The following is a 25,700-nucleotide window of genomic DNA, read 5'->3' as shown; positions in this document are numbered from 1 at the left end:
GGCGCCTCAGACCCCAGAGAGGTCTGCTTCCCTCTGATGGACGGCGCCTCAGACCCCAGAGAGGTCTGCTTCCCTCTGATGGACGGCGCCTCAGACCCCAGAGAGGTCTGCTTCCTTCTGATGGACGGCGCCTCAGACCCCAGAGAGGTCTGCTTCCTTCTGATGGACGGCGCCTCAGACCCCAGAGAGGTCTGCTTCCTTCTGATGGACGGCGCCTCAGACCCCAGAGAGGTCTGCTTCCTCTGATGGACGGCGCCTCAGACCCCAGAGAGGTCTGCTTCCCTCTGATGGACGGCGCCTCAGACCCCAGAGAGGTCTGCTTCCCTCTGATGGACGGCGCCTCAGACCCCAGAGAGGTCTGCTTCCTTCTGATGGACGGCGCCTCAGACCCCAGAGAGGTCTGCTTCCCTCTGATGGACGGCGCCTCAGACCCCAGAGAGGTCTGCTTCCCTCTGATGGACGGCGCCTCAGACCCCAGAGAGGTCTGCTTCCCTCTGATGGACGGCGCCTCAGACCCCAGAGAGGTCTGCTTCCCTCTGATGGACGGCGCCTCAGACCCCAGAGAGGTCTGCTTCCTTCTGATGGACGGCGCCTCAGACCCCAGAGAGGTCTGCTTCCTTCTGATGGACGCGCCTCTGACCCCAGAGAGGTCTGCTTCCCTCTGATGGACGGCGCCTCTGACCCCAGAGAGGTCTGCTTCCCTCTGATGGACGGCGCCTCAGACCCCAGAGAGGTCTGCTTCCCTCTGATGGACGGCGCCTCAGACCCCAGAGAGGTCTGCTTCCCTCTGATGGACGGCGCCTCAGACGGTGCAGAAAGTTTCTGCTTTAGAGTCAAACAGGAACCTGGAGAGATTTTCCAAGCAGATTCAGGAGAAGCAGATGAGGACAGCGGAGGAAGTGGTCTCCCCCCTCCCTCCCTGCTGCTCTTTATTCCTGACAAGACGGGGGCGGCCGCTTGAATGACTAGTGTCCCAACACCCGTTACTCACACAGCGCGCCCACGCACAGCTCGTCTCCATCCTCACATCCGCAGAGCAGCAGGTAGGTAGGAGGCGTGGGGCCGAGTGTCTGCAGGATGACTAACATCTCACAGAATGAAAACCTCCTCGTCCTCCAGGAGCACAGATGGCTGAGCGAGAAGAAGATCAGGAACGGTTCACCCAGAAACCGCTGAAAATATGATCGTGTGATGCTGCTGCACCGATCAGAACCCCCCTATAGACTGACATGAAGACTGACATGAAGACCGCCATGAAGACCTACAGAAAGACCGCCATGAAGACCTCCATGATGAATGCCATGAAGACCTCCATGATGAATGCCATGAAGACCCCATAAAGACCGCCATGAAGACCCCCATAAAGACCGCCATGAAGACCGCTATAATGACTGCCATGAAGACCCCCATAAAGACCGCCATGAAGACCTACAGAAAGACCGCCATGAAGACCTCCATGAAGACCGCCATGAAGACCTCCATAAAGACCGCCATGAAGACCTCCATGAAGACCGCCATGAAGACCTCCATAAAGACCGCCATGAAGACCTCCATGAAGACCGCCATGAAGACCTCCATGATGAATGCCATGAAGACCTCCATGAAGACCGCCATGAAGACCTCCATGATGAATGCCATGAAGACCTCCATAAAGACCTCCATGATGAATGCCATGAAGACCCCCCATAAAGACCGCCATGAAGACCTCCATAAAGACCGCCATGAAGACCTCCATAAAGACCGCCATGAAGACCTCCATAAAGACCGCCATGAAGACCTCCATAAAGACCGCCATGAAGACCTCCATGAAGACCGCCATGAAGACCTCCATAAAGACCTCCATGAAGACCGCCATGAAGACCTCCATGATGAATGCCATGAAGACCTCCATAAAGACCTCCATGATGAATGCCATGAAGACCCCCCATAAAGACCGCCATGAAGACCTCCATAAAGACCGCCATGAAGACCTCCATAAAGACCGCCATGAAGACCTCCATGAAGACCGCCATGAAGACCTCCATAAAGACCGCCATGAAGACCTCCATGATGAATGCCATGAAGACCGCTATAATGACTGCCATGAAGACCCCATAAAGACCGCCATGAAGACCTCCATAAAGACCGCCATGAAGACCTCCATAAAGACCGCCATGAAGACCTCCATAAAGACCGCCATGAAGACCTCCATGAAGACCGCCATGAAGACCTCCATAAAGACCGCCATGAAGACCTCCATAAAGACCGCCATGAAGACCTCCATGAAGACCGCCATGAAGACCTCCATAAAGACCGCCATGAAGACCTCCATAAAGACCGCCATGAAGACCTCCATGAAGACCGCCATGAAGACCTCCATGAAGACCGCCATGAAGACCTCCATAAAGACCGCCATGAAGACCTCCATGAAGACCGCCATGAAGACCTCCATGAAGACCGCCATGAAGACCTCCATAAAGACCGCCATGAAGACCTCCATGAAGACCGCCATGAAGACCTCCATGAAGACCTCCATGAAGACCGCCATGAAGACCTCCATGATGAATGCCATGAAGACCTCCATAAAGACCGCCATGAAGACCTCCATGAAGACCGCCATGAAGACCTCCATGAAGACCGCCATGAAGACCTCCATAAAGACCGCCATGAAGACCTCCATGAAGACCGCCATGAAGACCGCCATGAAGACCTCCATAAAGACCGCCATGAAGACCTCCATGAAGACCGCCATGAAGACCTCCATGATGAATGCCATGAAGACCCCCCATAAAGACCGCCATGAAGACCTCCATAAAGACCGCCATGATGAATGCCATGAAGACCTCTATAAAGACTGCCATGTAGACCGTCTTAGTGCCACTCGATGTCCTCTCCCTGCTGACCTTTTTCTCTCCCTCTGATTCACAGGAATCTCGGGCCTGACTTCCTCATTCAGTGGAGCCGCCCCTACCTCCTCTGGTTTCCATGGATACCAGATGTTTATGTCAACACGTCGCTATGAGCCTTCCTCTGGAGGACAGTTTGATGACAAAGCAGAGGGAGGGGCAGCCATGACTGAGGGGGGGGCTGGGTGGTCATGGGAAGGACTGAAAGATGAAATAAGATCTGATGCCGTCAGAAGGGTTGGAGGTTCCAGCGTCCCGCCCAGCGTCGCAGACGGACAGCTTTGGTTTTGGACGGGAACCAGCAGCTGACTGGAAACCAGCAGCAGTTGGCCAGTCCGGCGTTAAATCCAGACCTGATGGGCTTCAGGTTACAGAGAACCATGAAGAACACGATACAAGAGATGACATGCAAACAAAAAGCAGTAAAAGGAGCCAACAGTGTCAGATAACGTGATAACATTCAACGAAGACGCTTCTAAAAAATGTCTTTAGTTCTGCATCATCAGACCCCCCCCCCGTCCGGCCGGAGGCTGCATGAGGTCACAGAGACGCCCTGGCTCTGGAGCGGCGCAGGATTTGCATGGCTGCAGCTGATGCTGGCTTCCTCTTTCCTCTGTAGCGGCACTGTTGGCTCTGCAGACGTCCACCTGCTGATTTACATCATCTCTCCGCTAATTTACACCCCGAACTTTTAGCTGCTCACCCACAAAACGACAGCAGAGACAGTTAGACGACCACGACGGCCCTCAGGAAGGCGTCCACCTCTCTGCAGACTCCGATATAGAGTCTGGTCTAAATTACACAGATCTGTAGAAAGCTTAGCATAGAACTTCTTAGCACAGATTCCTTCAGCTGCTGTCATTCCATCTATGCACAGCGTAGATATACGAGAGATAGAAACAGGTTCATCCTTGCAGGCAGAGAGCATCCACGTTCACAGGTGGATGTAGTTAGATCTAAAATGAACAGAATGTCACCCTGCTGATTCATTAGGGTCAGAACTTTGGGTTTATCGGGGAAACGTCGTTTCTTTAAAACATCAAACTGACCTTTTTCATTCATGGATGCCTGTTATCTGAACGCTCCCCCGTTTACTCCCCACTCAGGGCGACGGGTGGAGGAAACCATAGAAACAGAGCTGTCAGCACCACCTGCTCCTCCTCCCCTTTGTCTCCTGGATGTGTCTCTACCAGCTCTGCTTCTCTCAGTTATAGATCATTTCCATCTAGATCAACATCCAGAATGATGCGGCCATTCTTTCCTCCTGAAATATTCTCCTGCATCCTGTTTGCTGGAGCTCCCTATAAACCTGGTGCTGCTTTGCATCCTTTCCTTCGTTTGCATAGCAGCAGCTGAAGTGTTCAGTTCCAACAAGCAGCCGCTTCACAGAAAAACCAACCGGAAGCTCAGAGGAAGCTCAGAGGAAGCTCGGAGGAAGCTCGGAGGAAGCTCAGAGGAAGCTCGGAGGAAGCTCGGAGGAAGCTCGGAGGAAGCTCGGAGGAAGCTCAGAGGAAGCTCGGAGGAAGCTCGGAGGAAGCTCGGAGGAAGCTCAGAGGAAGCTCAGAGGAAAATCAGAGGAAGCTCAGAGGAAGCTAAGAGGAAGCTAAGAGGAAGATCAGAGGAAGCTCAGAGGAAGATCAGAGGAAGATCAGAGGAAGATCAGAGGAAGCTCAGAGGAAGCTCAGAGGAAAATCAGAGGAAGCTCAGAGGAAGCTCAGAGGAAGATCAGAGGAAGATCAGAGGAAAATCAGAGGAAGCTCAGAGGAAGATCAGAGGAAGCTCAGAGGAAGATCAGAGGAAGATCATAGGAAAATCAGAGGAAGCTCAGAGGAAGATCAGAGGAAGATCAGAGGAAGCTCAGAGGAAGATCACGCTCCCATCAAGCCTTTATTGGGGAATAAAGCTTCCTAAAGGCGATTATAACTCATGATTCTGATGCCAACGCTCCAAACCCCATCCTTTAAACACCCAGAACCGTCCTGCAGGAAGTCCAGGACCAGGACTACCGGGGACCCAGACCAGAAGATTGAAAGATTAAGACTGCGGAGCGAGAACTGATTACAGAGACACGGAGATCAGAGCAAGAGAAGACGAAGACTGAGGACCAGAGCATCGTCTTTGTTGTCTTCTGATTCGTCCAGGACTCACAGGACAGCAGCCTCAGACTCCTCCTCAAGGTCCTCCGGGCCATCATAGTCCCTCTGTGGTGTCCTGCTCCTCCTCCTGCTCCTCCTCCTGGTGGGACGTCCCGTGAACCCCTCAGAGGGAGGCGTCCATCTGATAAAGACGTCTCTGCTCCTGCTGAACTCCAACCTGAAGGGGACACGCCTCCTTTATTTCTGCTCCAGAACCAGAACCAGAACCACATCAACCACAAAAGCAGGGAGGAGACCCACTGGACCCTGAACCAGACCCCCTCCGGTCCTCGGCGGCACCTAGACCTCCAGTCTGAACAGGACGGGTACCAGAGAGCAGCTCTGGCAATGGGACCACAGCCTTTCCCCTGCTTGGACACTGGATGGCCCCTAAAGGGCCCCTGACCCCGTCCTCCTGGAGCGCCCCCCGCAGGGTTCCCCCCCACCAGGACGTTCAGAGAGAAAACATCCGTAGCTGTTTAAACCAATGAAGCACAAAATAATCAAAGGATTTAAACAACTAGTAGCTTTATTTTTTCTCCATTCATGCATTCATTCCCTCACAGCATTCATTCCCTCATAGCATCCATTCCGTCACAGCATTCATTCCCTCATAGGATTCATTCCCTCACAGCATTCATTCCCTCACAGCATTCATTCCCTCACAGCATTCATTCCCTCACAGCATTCATTCCCTCATAGCATTCGTTCCCTCACAGCATTCGTTCCCTCACAGCATTCATTCCCTCATAGCATTCATTCCCTCACAGCATCCATTCCCTCACAGCATTCATTCCCTCACAGCATTCGTTCATTCACAGCATTCATTCCCTCACAGCATTCATTCCCTCACAGCATTCGTTCCCTCACAGCATTCGTTCCCTCATAGGATTCATTCCCTCACAGCATTCGTTCCCTCATAGCATTCATTCCCTCACAGCATTCGTTCCCTCACAGCATTCATTCCCTCACAGCATTCATTCCCTCATAGCATTCGTTCCCTCACAGCATTCGTTCCCTCACAGCATTCATTCCCTCATAGCATTCATTCCCTCACAGCATCCATTCCCTCACAGCATCCATTCCCTCACAGCATTCATTCCCTCACAGCATTCATTCCCTCACAGCATTCATTCCCTCACAGCATCAATTCCCTCACAGCATTCATTCCCTCATAGGATTCATTCCCTCACAGCATTCATTCCCTCACAGCATTCATTCCCTCATAGCATTCGTTCCCTCATAGCATTCGTTCCCTCATAGCATTCGTTCCCTCATAGCATTCATTCCCTCACAGCATTCATTCCCTCACAGCATTCATTCCCTCACAGCATTCATTCCCTCACAGCATTCGTTCCCTCACAGCATTCATTCCGTCACAGCATTCGTTCCCTCACAGCATTCATTCCCTCACAGCATTCGTTCCCTCACAGCATTCATTCCCTCACAGCATTCGTTCCCTCACAGCATTCGTTCCCTCACAGCATTCGTTCCCTCACAGCATTCATTCCCTCACAGCATTCATTCCCTCACAGCATTCATTCCCTCACAGCATCAATTCCCTCACAGCATTCGTTCCCTCACAGCATTCGTTCCCTCACAGCATTCATTCCCTCACAGCATTCGTTCCCTCATAGCATTCGTTCCCTCATAGGATTCATTTCTGTTCCTCATCATCTTTAATCCCATTTTCTCCTCCCGCTCCAGAAGACGGGATCATTCCTCACCTTTCCCCCATTTAAACCACACTGTCAGGCGGGGAGTTAATTAATCACATGACTCATTAACCAAGTCTCCCCCTCCGCCATTAATTAATCAGCTCTCTGCCTTAATGAACAGTCTAAACTCGTTAAACCTGTTTCACTCTTAATTAGGCCGTTAGCTCCGGGGCCGTAGGATCATTAGGCTCTACTACGCCTCCATGCTTGTGTGCGTGGCCGTGATTTCAACATTACCTCACTCCCTAATGGGGGTGCTCAAATATTTATAGGGCAGGAAGCTGAATGGGAAGAAGGATAGAGGATGGGGGGGGGGGTGCGACAGAAGAATGATGCTGCCTTCAGGTTCTCCTCCCAACGTCCGGCTTCCCGCCTGAGTAGCTGTAAAGATATAAAAAGGCCCAAAGGGTTCCAGCACGCCGCTCCTTCATGGTGATGCCGATGTCCCCCGGAGGACAGAACCCGATCCAACAGATGCTCCTAAATGACCCCCGACCACCCCCCCCCCCACCCCCCCCACCGCGTAGAGAGAACATCATGGCTGATGCTCCACTGCTGCTCAGTTTTCTGAATGTCTTTCTCTTTATAATGGGAGGGGATCGACAGACGGACCAGTTCGGATCTTGGTCTGTCCTCATCTGACATGTTCCAGGCGAGCGCTGAACGCAGGACAGAAAGAACCAGGCAGAACAGAAGAACCAGACAGAGAAATTGGTTAGAAAGATCTCCTCTGAGTCTCAGTTTCTGTCAGTCAGCGGGCCTTTGAACGCCGCCTCTGTCTGATGTCACAGCGAGCTGAGAAGGTTCAAGGATTCCTCCAGCCACTATTCCCAGTGATCCCAGAGATCCCAGTAACCTCCAGCTCAGAGGCCAGAAGCGGTTCCTTCTCTCCTCCAGGCCAGTAAAGTTGCTCTGCCAGCAGGATGAGGTCAGTCTGCTTGTTTCCAATCCTGCCTCCATGTTTTCCAGAATTCCAGGCAACATGAGGGATGGAGGCGGATTTCAGTGGCGAGCAAACATGGAGGAGGAGGATTAAAGGTGATGACCTCACTTCTGCTCACAGGTTCTCTCGGTCCTCTGCAGGATGACGCCATTTATGAGGCATCCAGCTGGAAATGGGGACGATGACATCATGACGTGTCAAACAACAGACAGCGGGGCGGCGGCGGGTGGAGGTGTGGAGCAGCAGGGAGATTCGGGGGGAATGATGGGAGTTTGTGTCATCTGGCGGTCGGAGACGACAGAAAGAGGTCAGCATGAAGCGGAGCGGCGAGGGAGAGGGCGGATCCAGATGGGAAACACATGCTGTGGAGCTCGGAGACGGCGTGGGTGGAGACGGATGGTGACCCACTGACACCTGATGGATGGATGACACTCTTCCTCCTTCGCTCCTCCGCCTCGCTGCTGGCAGGAACCACTCTGATGAAACCTCGCATCACTTCCTCATCCTACCAGGAACCCCGACTTCCTGAGAACCGACCTTCCCAGAGCCGCTTTGACACCGCGCCAGAATAAAGCCAAGAATGGACTGGGAATCAGTTCAGGCAGAACCAGAAAGAACCAGGCAGAACCAAGCAGAACCAGGCAGAACCAGACAGAACCAGACAGAACCAGACAGAACCAGGAAGAACCAGACAGAACGAGGAAGAACCAGACAGAACCAGGAAGAACCAGAAAGAACCAGGCAGAACCAGAAAGAACCAGGCAGAACCAGACAGAACCAGGCAGAACCAGAAAGAACCAGGCAGAACCAGACAGAACCAGGCAGAACAAGACAGAACCAGGCAGAACAGACAGAACCAGAAAGAACCAGGCAGAACCAGGAAGAACCAGACAGAACAGAAAGAACCAGACAGAACCAGGCAGAACCAGACAGGACAGACAGAACCAGAAAGAACCAGGCAGAACCAGACAGGACAGACAGAACCAGAAAGAACCAGGCAGAACCAGAAAGAACCAGGCAGAACCAGACAGAACCACTGAGCCTCAGTTTCTCCTTTTCAGTCTTGTCCAGTCTGAAGGTTTGTCAGTCAGCAGGCCTTTGAACGCCGCCTCTGTCTGATGTCAATTCCATTCTATTCAGTTTATTTCTATAGCTCCAATTTCTATAGCTCCAATTATCTATCCATCATGGATATCCATGGATATCATGGATATCCATCCATCCATGATGGATATCCATCCATGATGGATGGATATCCATCCATGATGGATGGATATCCATCCATCCATGATGGATGGATGGATATCCATGATGGATATCCATCCATCATGGATATCCATCATGGATATCCATGATGGATATCCATGATGGATATCCATCATGGATATCCATCATGGATATCCATGATGGATATCCATCATGGATATCCATGATGGATATCCATGATGGATATCCATCATGGATATCCATCATGGATATCCATGATGGATATCCATGATGGATATCCATCCATCATGGATATCCATGATGGATGGATATCCATGATGGATATCCATCCATCATGGATATCCATCCATCATGGATATCCATGATGGATGGATATCCATGATGGATGGATATCCATCCATCCATCATGGATGGATGGATATCCATGATGGATGGATATCCATGATGGATGGATATCCATGATGGATGGATATCCATCCATCCATCATGGATATCCATCCATCATGGATATCCATGATGGATGGATATCCATGATGGATGGATATCCATGATGGATGGATATCCATGATGGATGGATATCCATCCATCCATCATGGATCATGGATGGATATCCATCCATGATCCATGATGGATATCCATCCATCATGGATCATGGATGGATATCCATCCATGATCCATGATGGATATCCATCCAATTCACATCATGTCATCTCAGGTCACTTTCCAGTTCAACCAGATCATCCAGTCAGATTGATTCAAAGTTTTCTATCTAAGGAAAACCAGCTGATTGCATCGACTCATTGACTCTTCAGCAATCCCTCACACTAAGCATGCGTGTAGCGACAGTGGAGAGGAAAAACTCCCTTTGAACAGGAAGAAACCTCCAGCAGAACCAGGCTCAGTGTGAGCGGCCATCTGCTGAGGCCCACTGGGGTTCAAGGAGACAGAAGCAGAGATAAGACGTCACAGCGAGCTGAGAAGGTTTAGGGATTCCTCCATGTTGGAAGCAGAAGCCCTTCAGGGACGGACAGGAACCTGAACCCAGAATCTGGGCCAGCATGTCGCCGCTAGGGCTGAACAATTAATCGCATTTTCAATATAATTGCGATTGAAAAAAATGCAATTTCCAAATCGCGGACGTCTGCAATTTTTGGCTATGTAACAATTAGGGAATCAGACGCGTTCTTTAGGTGTCAGTAAAATGTTTAAAGTGGATTTGCCTCCACATGGAAGGGAAGACAGTTGCAGCAGTGAGATAATCTAATTTTATTACTTGTTTTAGAGTTTATATATTCATACATAGCACTAAGTACCAGTTAATCAGTTTATTACATAGACTGGTTTGTTGGTTGGATGTTCAACAAGGACTGATGTCCAAATCAGTTAAAAGCTGTTCTCTTGAATAATATTCTGATTAATAAAAACATTAAAAGTTCTTGATTTAAATAGTCCTTGTTTACAATTATTTAGAGGCAATTTTTGCTGCCTGTGGTTATGTAGAGAAAAGTCAAAATTAAATTGCAATTTTGAAATATATCGTAGGCAGAACGCGATCGTGAATTAGGACACAGCGTGTCTTTTAGCACCTAATTTGTTTTTGTATATGTTTAAAAAAACACATGATCAATTAAACTGGGGGAAAAAATTGCATTAAATCGCAATATAAAGAAAAAAAATTGCAATTAGATTATTTTCCAAAATCGTTCAGCCCTAGTCGCCGGTGTCATCAGCTGACAGGTTATACTGCAGATGGCGGCGGCGATGAAAAGAACATCTGATCTGATGCTCGCCGCGGTCTCCTTCCCATGCCTCTTTGAGGTCTGTGTGATGTAATCCCTGGAACCAGAACCTCAGCAGCAGAACCTTCCACCTGCTTCTCTCAGCATTAACTCCAACCAGCGGATGAAAGGACGGTTTTTCTGGTTCTGCAGGTTGTGAATACCTCCACAGGTGTGACCGCACAGAACGTCCCGACCCGTTTAGGCGCACAATGCAGACGGTGTCTCCGCTGAACGCTTTCAGCTGACTGGCAGTTAGTCTCGGTGAGTCAGAGGATTCTGGGAAGAGGCTGGGCAGCGATGAGGCTGCGGCGGCCGTCGGGCTGGGATTTCAGAATAAAAGCTTGGTCACAGACCGCTGCAGATGTTTGGTGTCTCTGCTGCAGCTGCTGGGAGGTTAACGCTGACCCTCTGGGCTGGGGAACCAACCAGAACCAGTTTCCCTCTGACTGGGTCAGATCTGTAACCAGATCAGTGGTTCTTCCAGACCTGCTGAGGTTCTGGTGGTGGCAGGTCATCATGATGGGCTGGATTCATGCAAACCATCATCATCACTATCATCATCTTCATCACCATCATCATCACCATCATCATCATCACTATCATCATCATCACTATCATCATCTTCATCACCATCATCATCACCATCATCATCATCACTATCATCATCATCACTATCATCATCTTCATCACCATCATCATCACCATTATCATCATAATCTTCATAATCAAAATCTTCATCATCATCCTCACCATCATCACCATCATCATCACCATTATCACCATCATCATCATCATCACTATCATCATCATCATCACTATCATCATCTTCATCACCATCATCATCATCACCATCATCATTACCATCACTATCATGATCATCATCATCATCATCATCACCATCACTACCATCACCATCACCATCATCACCATCATCATCACTATCATCATCATCACCATCACTACCATCACCATCATCACCATCATCACCATCATCATCACTATCATCATCATCATCATCACCATCATCATCACTATCATCATCATCATCATCATCATCATCATCATCACCATCATCATCACTATCATCATCATCATCATCACCATCATCACCATCATCATCACCATTATCACCATCATCACCATCATCATCACTATCATCATCATCATCATCACCATCATCATCATCACTATCATCATCATCACTATCATCATCTTCATCACCATCATCATCACCATCATCATCATCACTATCATCATCATCACTATCATCATCTTCATCACCATCATCATCACCATCATCATCATAATCTTCATAATCAAAATCTTCATCATCATCCTCACCATCATCACCATCATCATCACCATTATCACCATCATCATCATCATCACTATCATCATCATCATCATCACTATCATCATCTTCATCACCATCATCATCATCACCATCATCATTACCATCACTATCATGATCATCACCATCATCACCATCATCACCATCATCATCACTATCATCATCATCACCATCACTACCATCACCATCACCATCATCACCATCATCACCATCATCATCACTATCATCATCATCATCATCACCATCATCATCACTATCATCATCACTATCATCATCATCATCATCATCATCACCATCATCATCACTATCATCATCATCATCATCTTCATCACCATCATCATCATCACCATCATCATTACCATCACTATCATGATCATCATCATCATCATCATCACCATCACTACCATCACCATCACCATTATCACCATCATCATCATCATCATCACCATCATCATCACTATCATCATCATCATCATCATCATCACCATCATCATCACTATCATCATCATCATCATCATCATCATCATCATCACCATCATCATCACTATCATCATCATCATCATCATCATCATCATCATCATCACCATCATCATCACTATCATCATCATCATCATCATCATCACCATCATCATCACTATCATCATCATCATCATCATCATCACTATCATCATCATCACCATCATCATCACTATCATCATCATCATCATCATCATCATCATCATCATCATCATCACCATCATCATCACTATCATCATCATCATCATCATCATCATCACCTCCGTGTGTTTAAACAGCCTTTGTGTCTCATATTCCCGGCAGACGGAGCAGGTTCTGATCCGGGCCGATGGTTCTGACCCGGATCGCTCCATCAGAGCTACAGCATCATGGCCTACCTGCCGCTTCGCCGACCTGCTTCAGCTGCTAGCAGGAGTCTGGACAGGAAGAGTCCTCATGGCGCCATCCTGTCAGAGAAAACATCAGATTCATCATCAGTTTGAGTTTGATCCTTTAGTCAGAATAAAGGAGGGAGCGGAAAGTTTGGAAGCTGAAAGCTTCTAAATGTCTAAATTTAAACAGTCGATGATACGCAGTGTGAACAGGAAATAGTAGAGGAAGTGGGAAACGAAGGTGTGAAGTTTAGTTTCTGCAGTCAAGCAGGAAAGTCTTTTTCATTTCTCCTATTTACACTTTTTCTTTTTTTTTTATTCAAACTTTTTCTGAAAAAAAACCCCAAAAGTAAACCGACCAATAATTCCTTTAAAATGGGTCGAATTTAGATTTAAATTCTTAAACATTAAGCGTCAGAAACACGGTCCAACATGGCAGATAGATGTAAAGCAAACAGAGAAGAACCACCTCTCTGTGGAGCCGACCGTCCTATAAACCAGGATCACGTTTCCTTACGAGGATTTATTTTACTGCAATTGGTTCAAAGAAAATAAAATATTATATTTACATTAGGGCTGGGAAATTAATTTAAAATAATTGCAAATTAACAGAAAGCAATTTTAAAATTGCGCAGTCTCTGTTTGAGTCGCATTATAATAAACAAGTATAAGACTCTAGATTGTCACTAAATGTCCTCGCACAAAAAGGCTAGTGAGTTATCACTAGCATGTTAGCACGTTTTCACACTAAGGTTAATTATTGTTTATGTTCAGCCCTAATTTATATTCCAGGGATTATTTTTGTGATGAATCTGTAATGGATGAACAGAGTCGCTCTGCTCTGTCTGGCTGCAGCTGCTGCATCTTACTCACTGCCTGTGTTTTAGACTCAGAATAAAAGCTTTACTATATCATAGTTTACATTAAAACAAAAGCAGGTTCCTCATGACAAACGGATCTAAACTGAGGATTCAAAGTGTTTATTTCAGGTAAAAAAAATATATAAACATAGGCTTAAAATAAAAGTTTTCTACATTATTGGAACTAAATAGGACTAAACAAACACTTTCAAAATAAAAGCATGCAGATAGTAGCATGTTGCATTCATAAGGCAACTTAGTCAGCAATGACTAAACGAACTCTGTAAAATAGAAGGTTTAAGGAAGTGTATGGGACGCCTGGTTTAGGGTTGGCAGGTATGGGATGGATTCATGGCTGCTTAAGGATAATGGAGATCAACCAGACAGAGAAGGCGATCCCATGGGCCTTTCAAAATAAAGCTTAATGGCTGCTTAACTTCTTCCTGTTATTTTGATGCTCTTAGACGAGAAAAGAGAGAAAAGTTTCAGCCAGACCAGACCAACAACATCTAAACTCGGCGTGACGAAGCAACACAGAAAAAGTTCTGAACACGTGACGAGTCCGACGGGGAACTGGGCCCTCACATGTGCCGCACACACTATCTGATTTTTCCGTCCTTCTGCTCCGGTCTGCCAGGAGTGAGGCAAGGAAAAACTGTGACTCTGTTTTTCTTCTTCATGTCTGTCGGAGCGCACACACCGACACACAGACGGCCGGGCTGACTGCTGAGTTTCCATCCTGACTGTTTCCAGAGAGGAAAATAAAGCCGTCCAGCTGTGCAGCACCCAGAACCTTTTATTACACTTTTCCAAACAAACAGCTTCTCTGCGTGTTCCGAGTGGACCCAGGACATGCCGGTTCCGATCCGGCTCAGTGACGCTCAGCGTGTCACACAGTGTCTTTGATTATTGGTATTACTGGAGCCTGCAAGCTGCCAGCAACAGAGATAACAATTAGGCCTTTCAAAATAAAAGCCTTCCTGCCATAAAACTAATCAGCAGGAAATAATTAGCTGAACTGTTAATGACTGAGATACGGAGGGAGGAAGGAAGGAAGGAAGGAAGGAAGGAAGGAAGGAAGGAAGGAGGAAGGAAGGAAGGAAGGAAGGAAGGAAGGAAGGAAGGAAGGAAGGAAGGAAGGAAGGAAGGAAGGAAGGAAGGAAGGAGACCTGGGTCAGATGTCCAGGGGTGGTTCCATTTTGAAAGCAAAATGATCTTTTTTTTGTTCTCCTCTAATGTGAGACCTCATGTATTTTATTTTATTTTCAAAGGATATTTCCAACTTTAATATTATACAGATTAATATTATAAAGGGATAATATTATTATCACTCTTTATGAGTTGGATCCGTTTTAATTCAACCTCTTTCCAAAAGAAGCTTTGGATAAGGACCAACAGTAACAGCTGATTTCAACATGTCTGCTGTAACATACTCTGAAGGAGCAGATGGAAGGGGCCTGAAAGCAGGAACGGCCCGAGGCCTCATCCAGGGATGGGCCGCCTCTGCAGGCTGAGCAAAACAAACAGAGAAAAGTCTCCGGCGTTCAGCTGCTCGCCATCAGACACGCTGGGACCTCCCACCACCAGCAAGCGGCTCGGAGCCCAAACCCCAGAGGAATTTCCTACTTTCATATAAAACTGATAATGGGATGTGTCCCAGCGGGAGTGGAAAAACCAGAGGTGACTTACGAGCCTCGGCATTCCGAGGCTCACACACGCTCCGCTCTCCACTCCGATCACACAACCCCACTCAGGTTCACACCCGGGGAGGCGGCTGGCAACGGGCCGGAAGGCTGGCAAACCACTCCGTGTTTTTCATGTCTGCACAGCTCTCTGCTTTCGCTTTGACACAGGAGGAGGCTGCAGGGCCTTTCCTAGGAAGGAAGGAGGGAGTTTGAACATGTTCCTGAGGCTGCAGGGCCTTTCCTAGGAAGGAAGGAGGGAGTTTGAACATGTTCCTGAGGCTGCAGGGCCTTTCCTAGGAAGGAAGGAGGGAGTTTGAACATGTTCCTGAGGCTGCAGGGCCTTTCCTAGGAAGGAAGGAGGGAGTTTGAACATGTTTCTGAGGCTGCAGGGACTTTCCTAGGAAGGAAGGAGGGAGTTTGAACATGTTTCTGAGGCTGCAGGGCCTTTCCTAGGAAGGAAGGAGGGAGTTTGAACATGTTCCTGAGGCTGCAGGGACTTTCCTAGGAAGGAAGGAGGGAGTTTGAACATGTTTCTGAGGCTGCAGGGCCTTTCCTAGGAAGGAAGGAGGGAGTTTGAACATGTTCCTGAGGCTGCAGGGCCTTTCCTAGGAAGGAAGGACGGAGTTTGAACATGTTTCTGAGGCTACAGGGCCTTTCCTAGGAAGGAAGGAGGGAGTTTGAACATGTTTCTGAGGCTGCAGGGCCTTTCCTAGGAAGGAAGGAGGGAGTTTGAACATGTTTCTGAGGCTACAGGGCCTTTCCTAGGAAGGAAGGAGGGAGTTTGAACATGTTTCTGAGGCTGCAGGGCCTTTCCTAGGAAGGAAGGAGGGAGTTTGAACATGTTTCTGAGGCTGCAGGGCCTTTCCTAGGAAGGAAGGAGGGAGTTTGAACATGTTTCTGAGGCTGCAGGGCCTTTCCTAGGAAGGAAGGAGGGAGTTTGAACATGTTTCTGAGGCTGCAGGGCCTTTCCTAGGAAGGAAGGAGGGAGTTTGAACATGTTTCTGAGGCTGCAGGGCCTTTCCTAGGAAGGAAGGAGGGAGTTTGAACATGTTTCTGAGGCTGCAGGGCCTTTCCTAGGAAGGAAGGAGGGAGTTTGAACATGTTTCTGAGGCTGCAGGGCCTTTCCTAGGAAGGAAGGAGGGAGTTTGAACATGTTTCTAAGGCTACAGGGCCTTTCCTAGGAAGGAAGGAGGGAGTTTGAACATGTTTCTGAGGCTGCAGGGCCTTTCCTAGGAAGGAAGGAGGGAGTTTGAACATGTTTCTGAGGCTGCAGGGCCTTTCCTAGGAAGGAAGGAGGGAGTTTGAACATGTTTCTGAGGCTGCAGGGCCTTTCCTAGGAAGGAAGGAGGGAGTTTGAACATGTTTCTGAGGCTGCAGGGCCTTTCCTAGGAAGGAAGGAGGGAGTTTGAACATGTTTCTAAGGCTACAGGGCCTTTCCTAGGAAGGAAGGAGGGAGTTTGAACATGTTTCTGAGGCTGCAGGGCCTTTCCTAGGAAGGAAGGAGGGAGTTTGAACATGTTTCTGAGGCTGCAGGGCCTTTCCTAGGAAGGAAGGAGGGAGTTTGAACATGTTTCTGAGGCTGCAGGGCCTTTCCTAGGAAGGAAGGAGGGAGTTTGAACATGTTTCTGAGGCTGCAGGGCCTTTCCTAGGAAGGAAGGAGGGAGTTTGAACATGTTTCTGAGGCTGCAGGGCCTTTCCTAGGAAGGAAGGACGGAGTTTGAACATGTTTCTGAGGCTGCAGGGCCTTTCCTAGGAAGGAAGGAGGGAGTTTGAACATGTTTCTGAGGCTGCAGGGCCTTTCCTAGGAAGGAAGGAGGGAGTTTGAACATGTTTCTGAGGCTGCAGGGCCTTTCCTAGGAAGGAAGGAGGGAGTTTGAACATGTTTCTGAGGCTGCAGGGCCTTTCCTAGGAAGGAAGGAGGGAGTTTGAACATGTTTCTGAGGCTGCAGGGCCTTTCCTAGGAAGGAAGGAGGGAGTTTGAACATGTTCCTGCAACGTGTTCCTGAGAAAGACCGGGGGGGGGGGGGGGGATCCCTGGAAACCAGAGCAGAGGAAAACCAGGAGGACAGAGAGAGGCGGAGCTTCCAGCTCCGTTAAACCATCAAGGAGGAAGGAGATCATCCAGGAGGAAACTAGGCTGCTAAACCTCCCTCCATTCCTCCTTTCCTCCCTCCCAGCCTGTCCTCCTCCCTCCCAGCCTGTCCTCCTCCCTCCCAGCCTGTCCTCCTCCCTCCCAGCCTGTCCTCTTCCCTCCCAGCCTGTCCTCCTCCCTCCATCTGTGCTCCACTCATCCCTCCATCACAGATCTCTACCCTTCAGACAAACACAGGCTATGACACGCTGCCGCTGCCCGCTGACTGTGTGTGGCGTGGTCCTGGCAGCGCCGCCGCCACAGAAGGCGTGAGGGGCTTATACCTGCGGCGAGGGCGAGATAATTGCAGCGAACATGGAGGTGCTTCAGCCACCTGGACATCCTGTGTTTGCACTTTTCTACACGCGTATCTCCATCAATGCCCAGCGCTGCGATTTAACCCGCCCCAGTGATGTCATTCAGAGGGGTGGAGCTACTGCACACAGCGCCATGTTTGATGGAGGAAATCTGATAGATCCGTTTTTCCTTCCAGCCACCATCATTAGGATGCTACCAGCATTTAAAAGGAAAGTTAAGTGGAGGGAAAAGATGCATGATCAGCTCCCTATAGAGCAGCCATCCACAAAGTCAGTCCTGGAAGGCCACTAACCCTGAGGGCCAATGTCCCTGAGGGCCGCTAACCCTGAGGGCCAATGTCCCTGAGGGCCGCTAACCCTGAGGGCCAATGTCCCTGAGGGCCGCTGTCCCTGAGGGCCGCTAACCCTAAGAGGGCCCTCAGGGACAGGGGCCAATCAGCTGGAAGGCTTTCCACAGGAGGCTTCCTGGATCCAATCATGTGGTTCGGTTTCAGCTCTGGACGCATTAATCTGTAGAGAATCTAATCTCTGAAGTCGACTGTCTTCATCTGACGACCCAAATAAAGCGTCAGTTTAACCCTTCGTTGGCTCTGGTCTTAATCCAGCTGTGCTAAAATGAAGCAAAGGGCCCCAAACCGCTTTGGGCCGTGTATCATCTTTGGCCGCCTCTGTCAATCTAAGATTATTATTTCTAGAAATTCCGATTTTCTGTCTCTGGATGATTTTCCAGAGAATCAAGGATAAAACCAGCAGGTTTTCCTTCAACCGCAGCAGGTTTTGTTAATGGGTACCGTAGAAATACACTGAATAGAACTCCCCGGATCAAAGCAACAGACACAAAGTCTCATCTATCTGCTGAAGCTCATCGACCATCGAATCCTTCAGCCAGAGAGAAGCTCGCTGTCCGCGGCGGCGGCAGAGATCCTGGAGTCTGGAAAGGTGGGAATCATGGAAGCTTTATGGGAAACGGGAATCCTGAGGAGCAGCGGCTCACTGTCTGGGAATCTGGGAACGGAAAAATGGTTTAACAGAGCTGGCTGGACGGATCAGCTTCCTACGCGTCTAGATCTAGAGCCACTCTGCTCAGTCTGGTTCTACAGGCCCAGTTTAGGGCCAATCTGCTCAGTCTAGTTCTATAGGCCCAGGTTAGAGCCAATCTGCTCAGTCTAGTTCTATAGGCCCAGGTTAGAGCCAATCTGCTCAGTCTAGTTCTATAGGCCCGGATTAGAGCCACTCTGCTCAGTCTGGTTCTACAGGCCCAGATTAGACACACTCTACTCAGTCTGGTTCTACAGACCCGGTTTAGGGCCAATCTGCTCAGTCTAGTTCTACAGACCCGGTTTAGGGCCAATCTGCTCAGTCTAGTTCTACAGACCCAGATTAGAGCCACTCTGCTCAGTCTAGTTCTACAGACCCGGTTTAGGGCCAATCTGCTCAGTCTAGTTCTATAGGCCCGGATTAGAGCCACTCTGCTCAGTCCGGTTCTACAGACCCGGTTTAGGGCCAATCTGCTCAGTCTAGTTCTATAGGCCCGGATTAGAGCCACTCTGCTCAGTCTAGTTCTACAGACCCGGTTTAGGGCCAATCTGCTCAGTCTAGTTCTACAGACCCAGATTAGAGCCACTCTGCTCAGTCTAGTTCTACAGACCCAGTTTAGGATCAATCTGCTCAGTCTGGTTCTACAGACCCGGTTTAGGATCAATCTGCTCAGTCTAGTTCTACAGACCCAGATTAGAGCCACTCTGCTCAGTCTGGTTCTACAGACCCGGTTTAGGATCAATCTGCTCAGTCTAGTTCTACAGACCCAGATTAGAGCCACTCTGCTCAGTCTGGTTCTACAGACCCGGTTTAGGGCCAATCTGCTCAGTCTAGTTCTACAGACCCAGATTAGAGCCACTCTGCTCAGTCTGGTTCTACAGACCCGGTTTAGGGCCAATCTGCTCAGTCTAGTTCTACAGACCCGGTTTAGGGCCAATCTGCTGAGTCTAGTTCTACAGACCCAGATTAGAGCCAATCTGCTCAGTCTAGTTCTACAGACCCAGATTAGAGCCAATCTGCTCAGTCTAGTTCTACAGACCCGGTTTAGGGCCAATCTGCTCAGTCTAGTTCTACAGACCCAGGTTAGAGCCAATCTGCTCAGTCTAGTTCTACAGACCCAGATTAGAGCCAATCTGCTCAGTCTGGTTCTACAGACCCGGTTTAGGATCAATCTGCTCAGTCTAGTTCTACAGACCCAGATTAGAGCCACTCTGCTCAGTCTGGTTCTACAGACCCGGTTTAGGATCAATCTGCTCAGTCTAGTTCTACAGACCCAGATTAGAGCCACTCTGCTGAATCTAGTTCTACAGACCCAGATTAGAGCCAATCTGCTCAGTCTAGTTCTACAGACCCAGATTAGAGCCAATCTGCTCAGTCTGGTTCTACAGACCCGGTTTAGGATCAATCTGCTCAGTCTAGTTCTACAGACCCGGTTTAGGATCAATCTGCTCAGTCTAGTTCTACAGACCCGGTTTAGGATCAATCTGCTCAGTCTAGTTCTACAGACCCAGATTAGAGCCACTCTGCTCAGTCTGGTTCTACAGACCCGGTTTAGGATCAATCTGCTCAGTCTAGTTCTACAGACCCAGATTAGAGCCACTCTGCTCAGTCTGGTTCTACAGACCCGGTTTAGGGCCAATCTGCTCAGTCTAGTTCTACAGACCCGGTTTAGGGCCAATCTGCTGAGTCTAGTTCTACAGACCCAGATTAGAGCCAATCTGCTCAGTCTGGTTCTACAGACCCGGTTTAGGGCCAATCTGCTCAGTCTAGTTCTACAGACTCGGTTTAGGGCCAATCTGCTGAGTCTAGTTCTACAGACCCAGATTAGAGCCAATCTGCTCAGTCTAGTTCTACAGACCCGGTTTAGGGCCAATCTGCTCAGTCTGGTTCTACAGACCCAGATTAGAGCCAATCTGCTCAGTCTGGTTCTACAGACCCGGTTTAGGGCCAATCTGCTCAGTCTAGTTCTACAGACCCGGTTTAGGGCCAATCTGCTGAGTCTAGTTCTACAGACCCAGTTTAGGGCCAATCTGCTCAGTCTAGTTCTACAGACCCAGATTAGAGCCAATCTGCTCAGTCTGGTTCTACAGACCCGGTTTAGGGCCAATCTGCTGAGTCTAGTTCTACAGACCAGTTTAGGGCCAATCTGCTCAGTCTGGTTCTACAGACCCGGTTTAGGGCCAATCTGCTGAGTCTAGTTCTACAGACCAGTTTAGGGCCAATCTGCTCAGTCTGGTTCTACAGACCAGTTTAGGGCCAATCTGCTGAGTCTAGTTCTACAGACCCAGATTAGAGCCAATCTGCTCAGTCTAGTTCTACAGACCCGGTTTAGGGCCAATCTGCTCAGTCTGGTTCTACAGACCCGGTTTAGGGCCAATCTGCTGAGTCTAGTTCTACAGACCCGGTTTAGGGCCAATCTGCTCAGTCTAGTTCTACAGACCCGGTTTAGGGCCAATCTGCTGAGTCTAGTTCTACAGACCCAGTTTAGGGCCAATCTGCTCAGTCTAGTTCTACAGACCAGTTTAGGGCCAATCTGCTCAGTCTGGTTCTACAGACCAGTTTAGGGCCAATCTGCTGAGTCTAGTTCTACAGACCCAGATTAGAGCCAATCTGCTCAGTCTAGTTCTACAGACCCGGTTTAGGGCCAATCTGCTCAGTCTGGTTCTACAGACCCGGTTTAGGGCCAATCTGCTGAGTCTAGTTCTACAGACCCGGTTTAGGGCCAATCTGCTCAGTCTAGTTCTACAGACCCGGTTTAGGGCCAATCTGCTGAGTCTAGTTCTACAGACCCGGTTTAGGGCCAATCTGCTGAGTCTAGTTCTACAGACCCAGTTTAGGGCCAATCTGCTCAGTCTAGTTCTACAGACCCAGATTAGAGCCAATCTGCTCAGTCTGGTTCTACAGACCCAGTTTAGGGCCAATCTGCTCAGTCTAGTTCTACAGACCCGGTTTAGGATCAATCTGCTCAGTCTAGTTCTACAGACCAGTTTAGGGCCAATCTGCTCAGTCTAGTTCTACAGACCCGGTTTAGGGCCAATCTGCTCCGTCTAGTTCTACAGACCCGGTTTAGGATCAATCTGCTCAGTCTAGTTCTACAGACCCGGTTTAGGGCCAATCTGCTCCGTCTAGTTCTACAGACCCGGTTTAGGATCAATCTGCTCAGTCTAGTTCTACAGACCAGTTTAGGGCCAATCTGCTCAGTCTAGTTCTGTCACACAGTCTGTTTCCGTCCTGCCTGTCCAGGATTCCCGGAGCTGCTTTTCCCTAAAGGCGGCCGGCATGGAGGCTGCCCAGTTTTCCAAGAACTGCTGGTGAATCTGAGGGAGGAGATCAGTTCTGCAGGCGGTTCGGTTAAAGAGTCCTGATCCAAACGGACCCGAGGTTCTGATGATTTAACCCCGGAAGGGTTAGAGAGGTGGAGGCCCCCAGAGGCCCCCGGAGGCCCCAGGGGGAACCGACACCTCCGTGTGAGACGATCAGCTGTGCGAGAACAACACCACCCTGGGAGGGGGGGCATGACGATGATGAAAGCAAAGCGATGAAGAGGAGGAAACCGGTTTCCTTCAGGGTTGATGCGTCGCCACGACAACAGTGGATGACCCCCCCCCCCCCAGAAAATGAAAGTAGGGAGATCTCAGGACCAACCTGCTCAGCTCTGTCTTCATCAGCAGAAAGCATTCCTCTGCTGTTACTCTTCCTCCTTCCATTGCCACGGCGACAGACCCCCCCATACACACACACACACACACACACGGTTTAAAGTCCCGCGGAGTGCCGGTCCATTCCTCCGGCCGCTCCGTCGGTTCTGTTTACATCTGCCTGCTTCAGTCTGTTAGAGTTGGAGCAGAGTGGGAGCCCTAGAGAAACACTCCTCCTGCCACAGGAGTAAAGCCCAGGCGTGACGCAGAGCCAGAAATAGACGGAGGGCCCCGGCTGGGGGGAGAGCGGGGCCAGCGCGCGCGGCACTTTAGCAACGACGCCTCCTGTGCTGCACCGACGCTGGCAGGTCAGATCCTGGTTTATCATCATTCTGCTCATTCTAAAGCTTTTTCTCCTCTACTGAGAAAATCCCGTCAAACAGAAACAAACGTTTGCTTCACCTGAAGCTCAGATCCGCTGCTGACTCACCTGCGCTCACAGCTGGTTCATCACTTTCTCCCTCCACTAAACTTTCCACCTAGAAGCTGGAAGCGGCTTTTTGCGGCTGTTTTCTGGTCACCGGAAGCACAGCTGTTCTCCCAGGAAGCTTCCAGCCTGATGGAAAGTTGAGTGGAGGGAAAAAGTGTCATAAAATGATGCTCTAAATGTTTTTCTCAAACAGAATTTGAGTATTTTAAACTAACAGAGTGAAGGATCATAAATGTTTCATTGAGTTTGAAACAATTTCAGGTTTTAATGTGAGATTTATTCCTTTGAACTGAATCGTTCAATAAATCAAGTCGAACCAGTTTATCGCAGAAACGTTCATCCAGAGATTCATCGATCAAAACTGAAGCTTCTAAGGAAACTCAGCTGGTTGCAACCGTTGACTTTACAGGAGATATTGACTCTGCAGCAATCCCTCACACGGCCTGGACCAACCGCTGCAGAGCAGGGGAGTCGGGTCGACCCGCAGACGGGTGGAGACCAAACGCCCTGAAACCGGATAAAACCAGAACCTCTTCTGGCTAATCGATGAGACAGGAAGTCCCGCCCCCAACTGTCAGCCCAGCACTGTTTCTGTTTATCTGGGCTCTACCAATTATTATTTAGAATTTTTATTTAGGTTGAGATTTACTAATAATATTCTTTTAAATTGTCTTTTTGAGATAACCTTCCTTCCTTTATTCTTCCTTCCTTCGTTCGTTCGTTCCTTCCTTCCTTCCTTCCTTCCTTCCTTCCCTCCTTCCGGGGCTTTCCTCTGGAGTGAGGAGCAAATAAAGCATTTCTATTGGTCTGCTGGATGTTAGCACCAACATTCTGATTGGTCAGAGGGAGCGTTTGAATTAGGCAGGAAGTGAACAGAATCTGATCGGTGAAAAAAATAGAATAAAAAACAAAATATATTAAAAATAGTAACACAAAAAATAACACCTAGGAAAACAGCAGAGTTCCTCTCTAACCTTTTTTTGTGTTTCTTTTCTGGATTTTCATTTATAAACTTTAATAAAAATGGAACAAACTGAGCTCCATACAGAATCAGTTTTTGAAAAAGATTAGAAACGAAAACATTGAGATGAAGAAGAAGAAAAGTTCCTGGAATTCCTGGAAAAGGCTGGAAAACCAGGATAGAATTCCACCCTATGGGTAACCCGAATGAGTATCCTACTGGTTGCCATGGCAGCCGCTCCTCATAGCTGAGATTTCTCACATGTTGACGATGAAATTAGGATTATAATTTGCAGCTCAGCACAGAGCCTGGAAGAGACGTGCTAAAAATGAGCTGAGCCCAGCTGTCCCGGTCCGGTCCCTCTGCGGCGTCTCGTGTTTCCTGCCCCCCCCCATCATCAGAGGGTCTGTGTATCCGAGCGCCGAGCGGCGGCTGGGATCCGACCCTGGAGTCGGTCCTCATTAGAGCGGCGGCCTCCACAGCGCAGCGGGGGGCGGCGGATCGGGGACAGAACACAACAGCGTCTGAAAGGTCAGCGTAAACTTCCTGGAGAGCAGACGCAGCAGATCCGGCCTGTTTGCCCCCAAACTAATCCTTATTACAGTTAACGAGTCAGACCTGGAAACACGAAGGTCATCAGCTGACGGTCGGAGCAGAACATGGAGTCACAATTAGAGACAGGAGGCTGAGCGGGTTCCTCTTCTGGGCCGTCATCCGTTTACTGCTGGGATCTGATCTCATCTGGCTCCTCCAGGTTCCACAGCCTGGAATATTCCAGGTCATTATGGAAAACCTGGAATATTCTATTTATTTCTATAGCTCCAATTCACATCAGGTCATCTCAGGTCAGTTCCAGGTCAGCAGATCATCCAGTCAGATTGAACTCAGGCAGACCAGGTTGGGTTTTCAAGTTCAGGTCCTGAAGGAGCCCAGACCATCATCCTGCCACCACCGTGTTGGACTTATTCTGGCTCTGGTACCAAAACCTGGTAGAAGATCCACCTTCAGATTGTTTCCCCAGAGGAACACCAGGATCCAGAGGTTGTCTTCTGGGTCAACAGGGGTTCTGGTCTTTGAGGCCACTTCTGCCCCCCCTCTCTTGGTTGCTGAATCATGACCTCTGACCTTAACTGGAGAGGTTCTGGGTTCTCCAGGTGTGGATCTTGGTTCAGACTGTGGTTTTTAATCTGCTGTGGGATCCGCCTCCTGGGTCCAGTTCTGTCGGCCTGTTACTGGTCCAGCACAGGCTGGCCCTGCCGGGGTTAAATTATTCCCAGCGGCGGCTCTCAGTCACGGTTCTGTTTCAGCAGAAGCCAGTTGGACTTTAACCGCCTCCAGTTTAGTGTTACAGCAGCTGAGTGCGCCGCATACAGACCTCTGAGTGACAGGAGAGCAGAACGGCGCTCGCTGACGGCCCGGTCCGTCTCACACTTCAGTCTGAGCAGCTGAACACTGACATGCTGAAGAACAGACAGCAGAGGAGCACTTAGCGCTGGAAACATCCAGACGGAGATCACAGTCACCGCTGTGACAGTTTTAAGCTTTTACTTTGAAGGGCCATAATAGCTTTATCTTAAGTATAAATGTTCTGGTTTTGGTTCTTTGATCATCTGGAACCTTAAATATTTGTAAAAATCTGAAATATGATGTAAG

At 49.0% G+C, this 25,700-nt stretch overlaps 1 protein-coding gene across 3 annotated transcripts in view; it reads right to left on the bottom strand.

The window, feature by feature from the left end:
* Positions 1-25,700, bottom strand: part of hivep2a (HIVEP zinc finger 2a) — a 101,598-nt gene that overhangs the window by 35,447 nt on the left and 40,451 nt on the right. For 2 of the 3 annotated variants that reach the window (XM_038277488.1, XM_038277489.1), the window contains one exon: positions 12,934-13,002. The gene's annotated coding sequence lies outside the window, so the exon portion shown is untranslated. Of the gene's footprint in view, positions 1-12,933; positions 13,003-22,603; positions 22,850-25,700 lie in introns of those variants that run through there. The other variant, XM_038277487.1, reaches the window with a different exon arrangement.

Source organism: Cyprinodon tularosa, unplaced genomic scaffold, assembly GCF_016077235.1.
Source record: "Cyprinodon tularosa strain WSP-4 unplaced genomic scaffold, ASM1607723v1 ctg1315, whole genome shotgun sequence".
Classification (NCBI taxonomy): Eukaryota; Metazoa; Chordata; class Actinopteri; order Cyprinodontiformes; family Cyprinodontidae; genus Cyprinodon; species Cyprinodon tularosa.
This window is presented reverse-complemented; position numbering and strand designations above follow the sequence as displayed.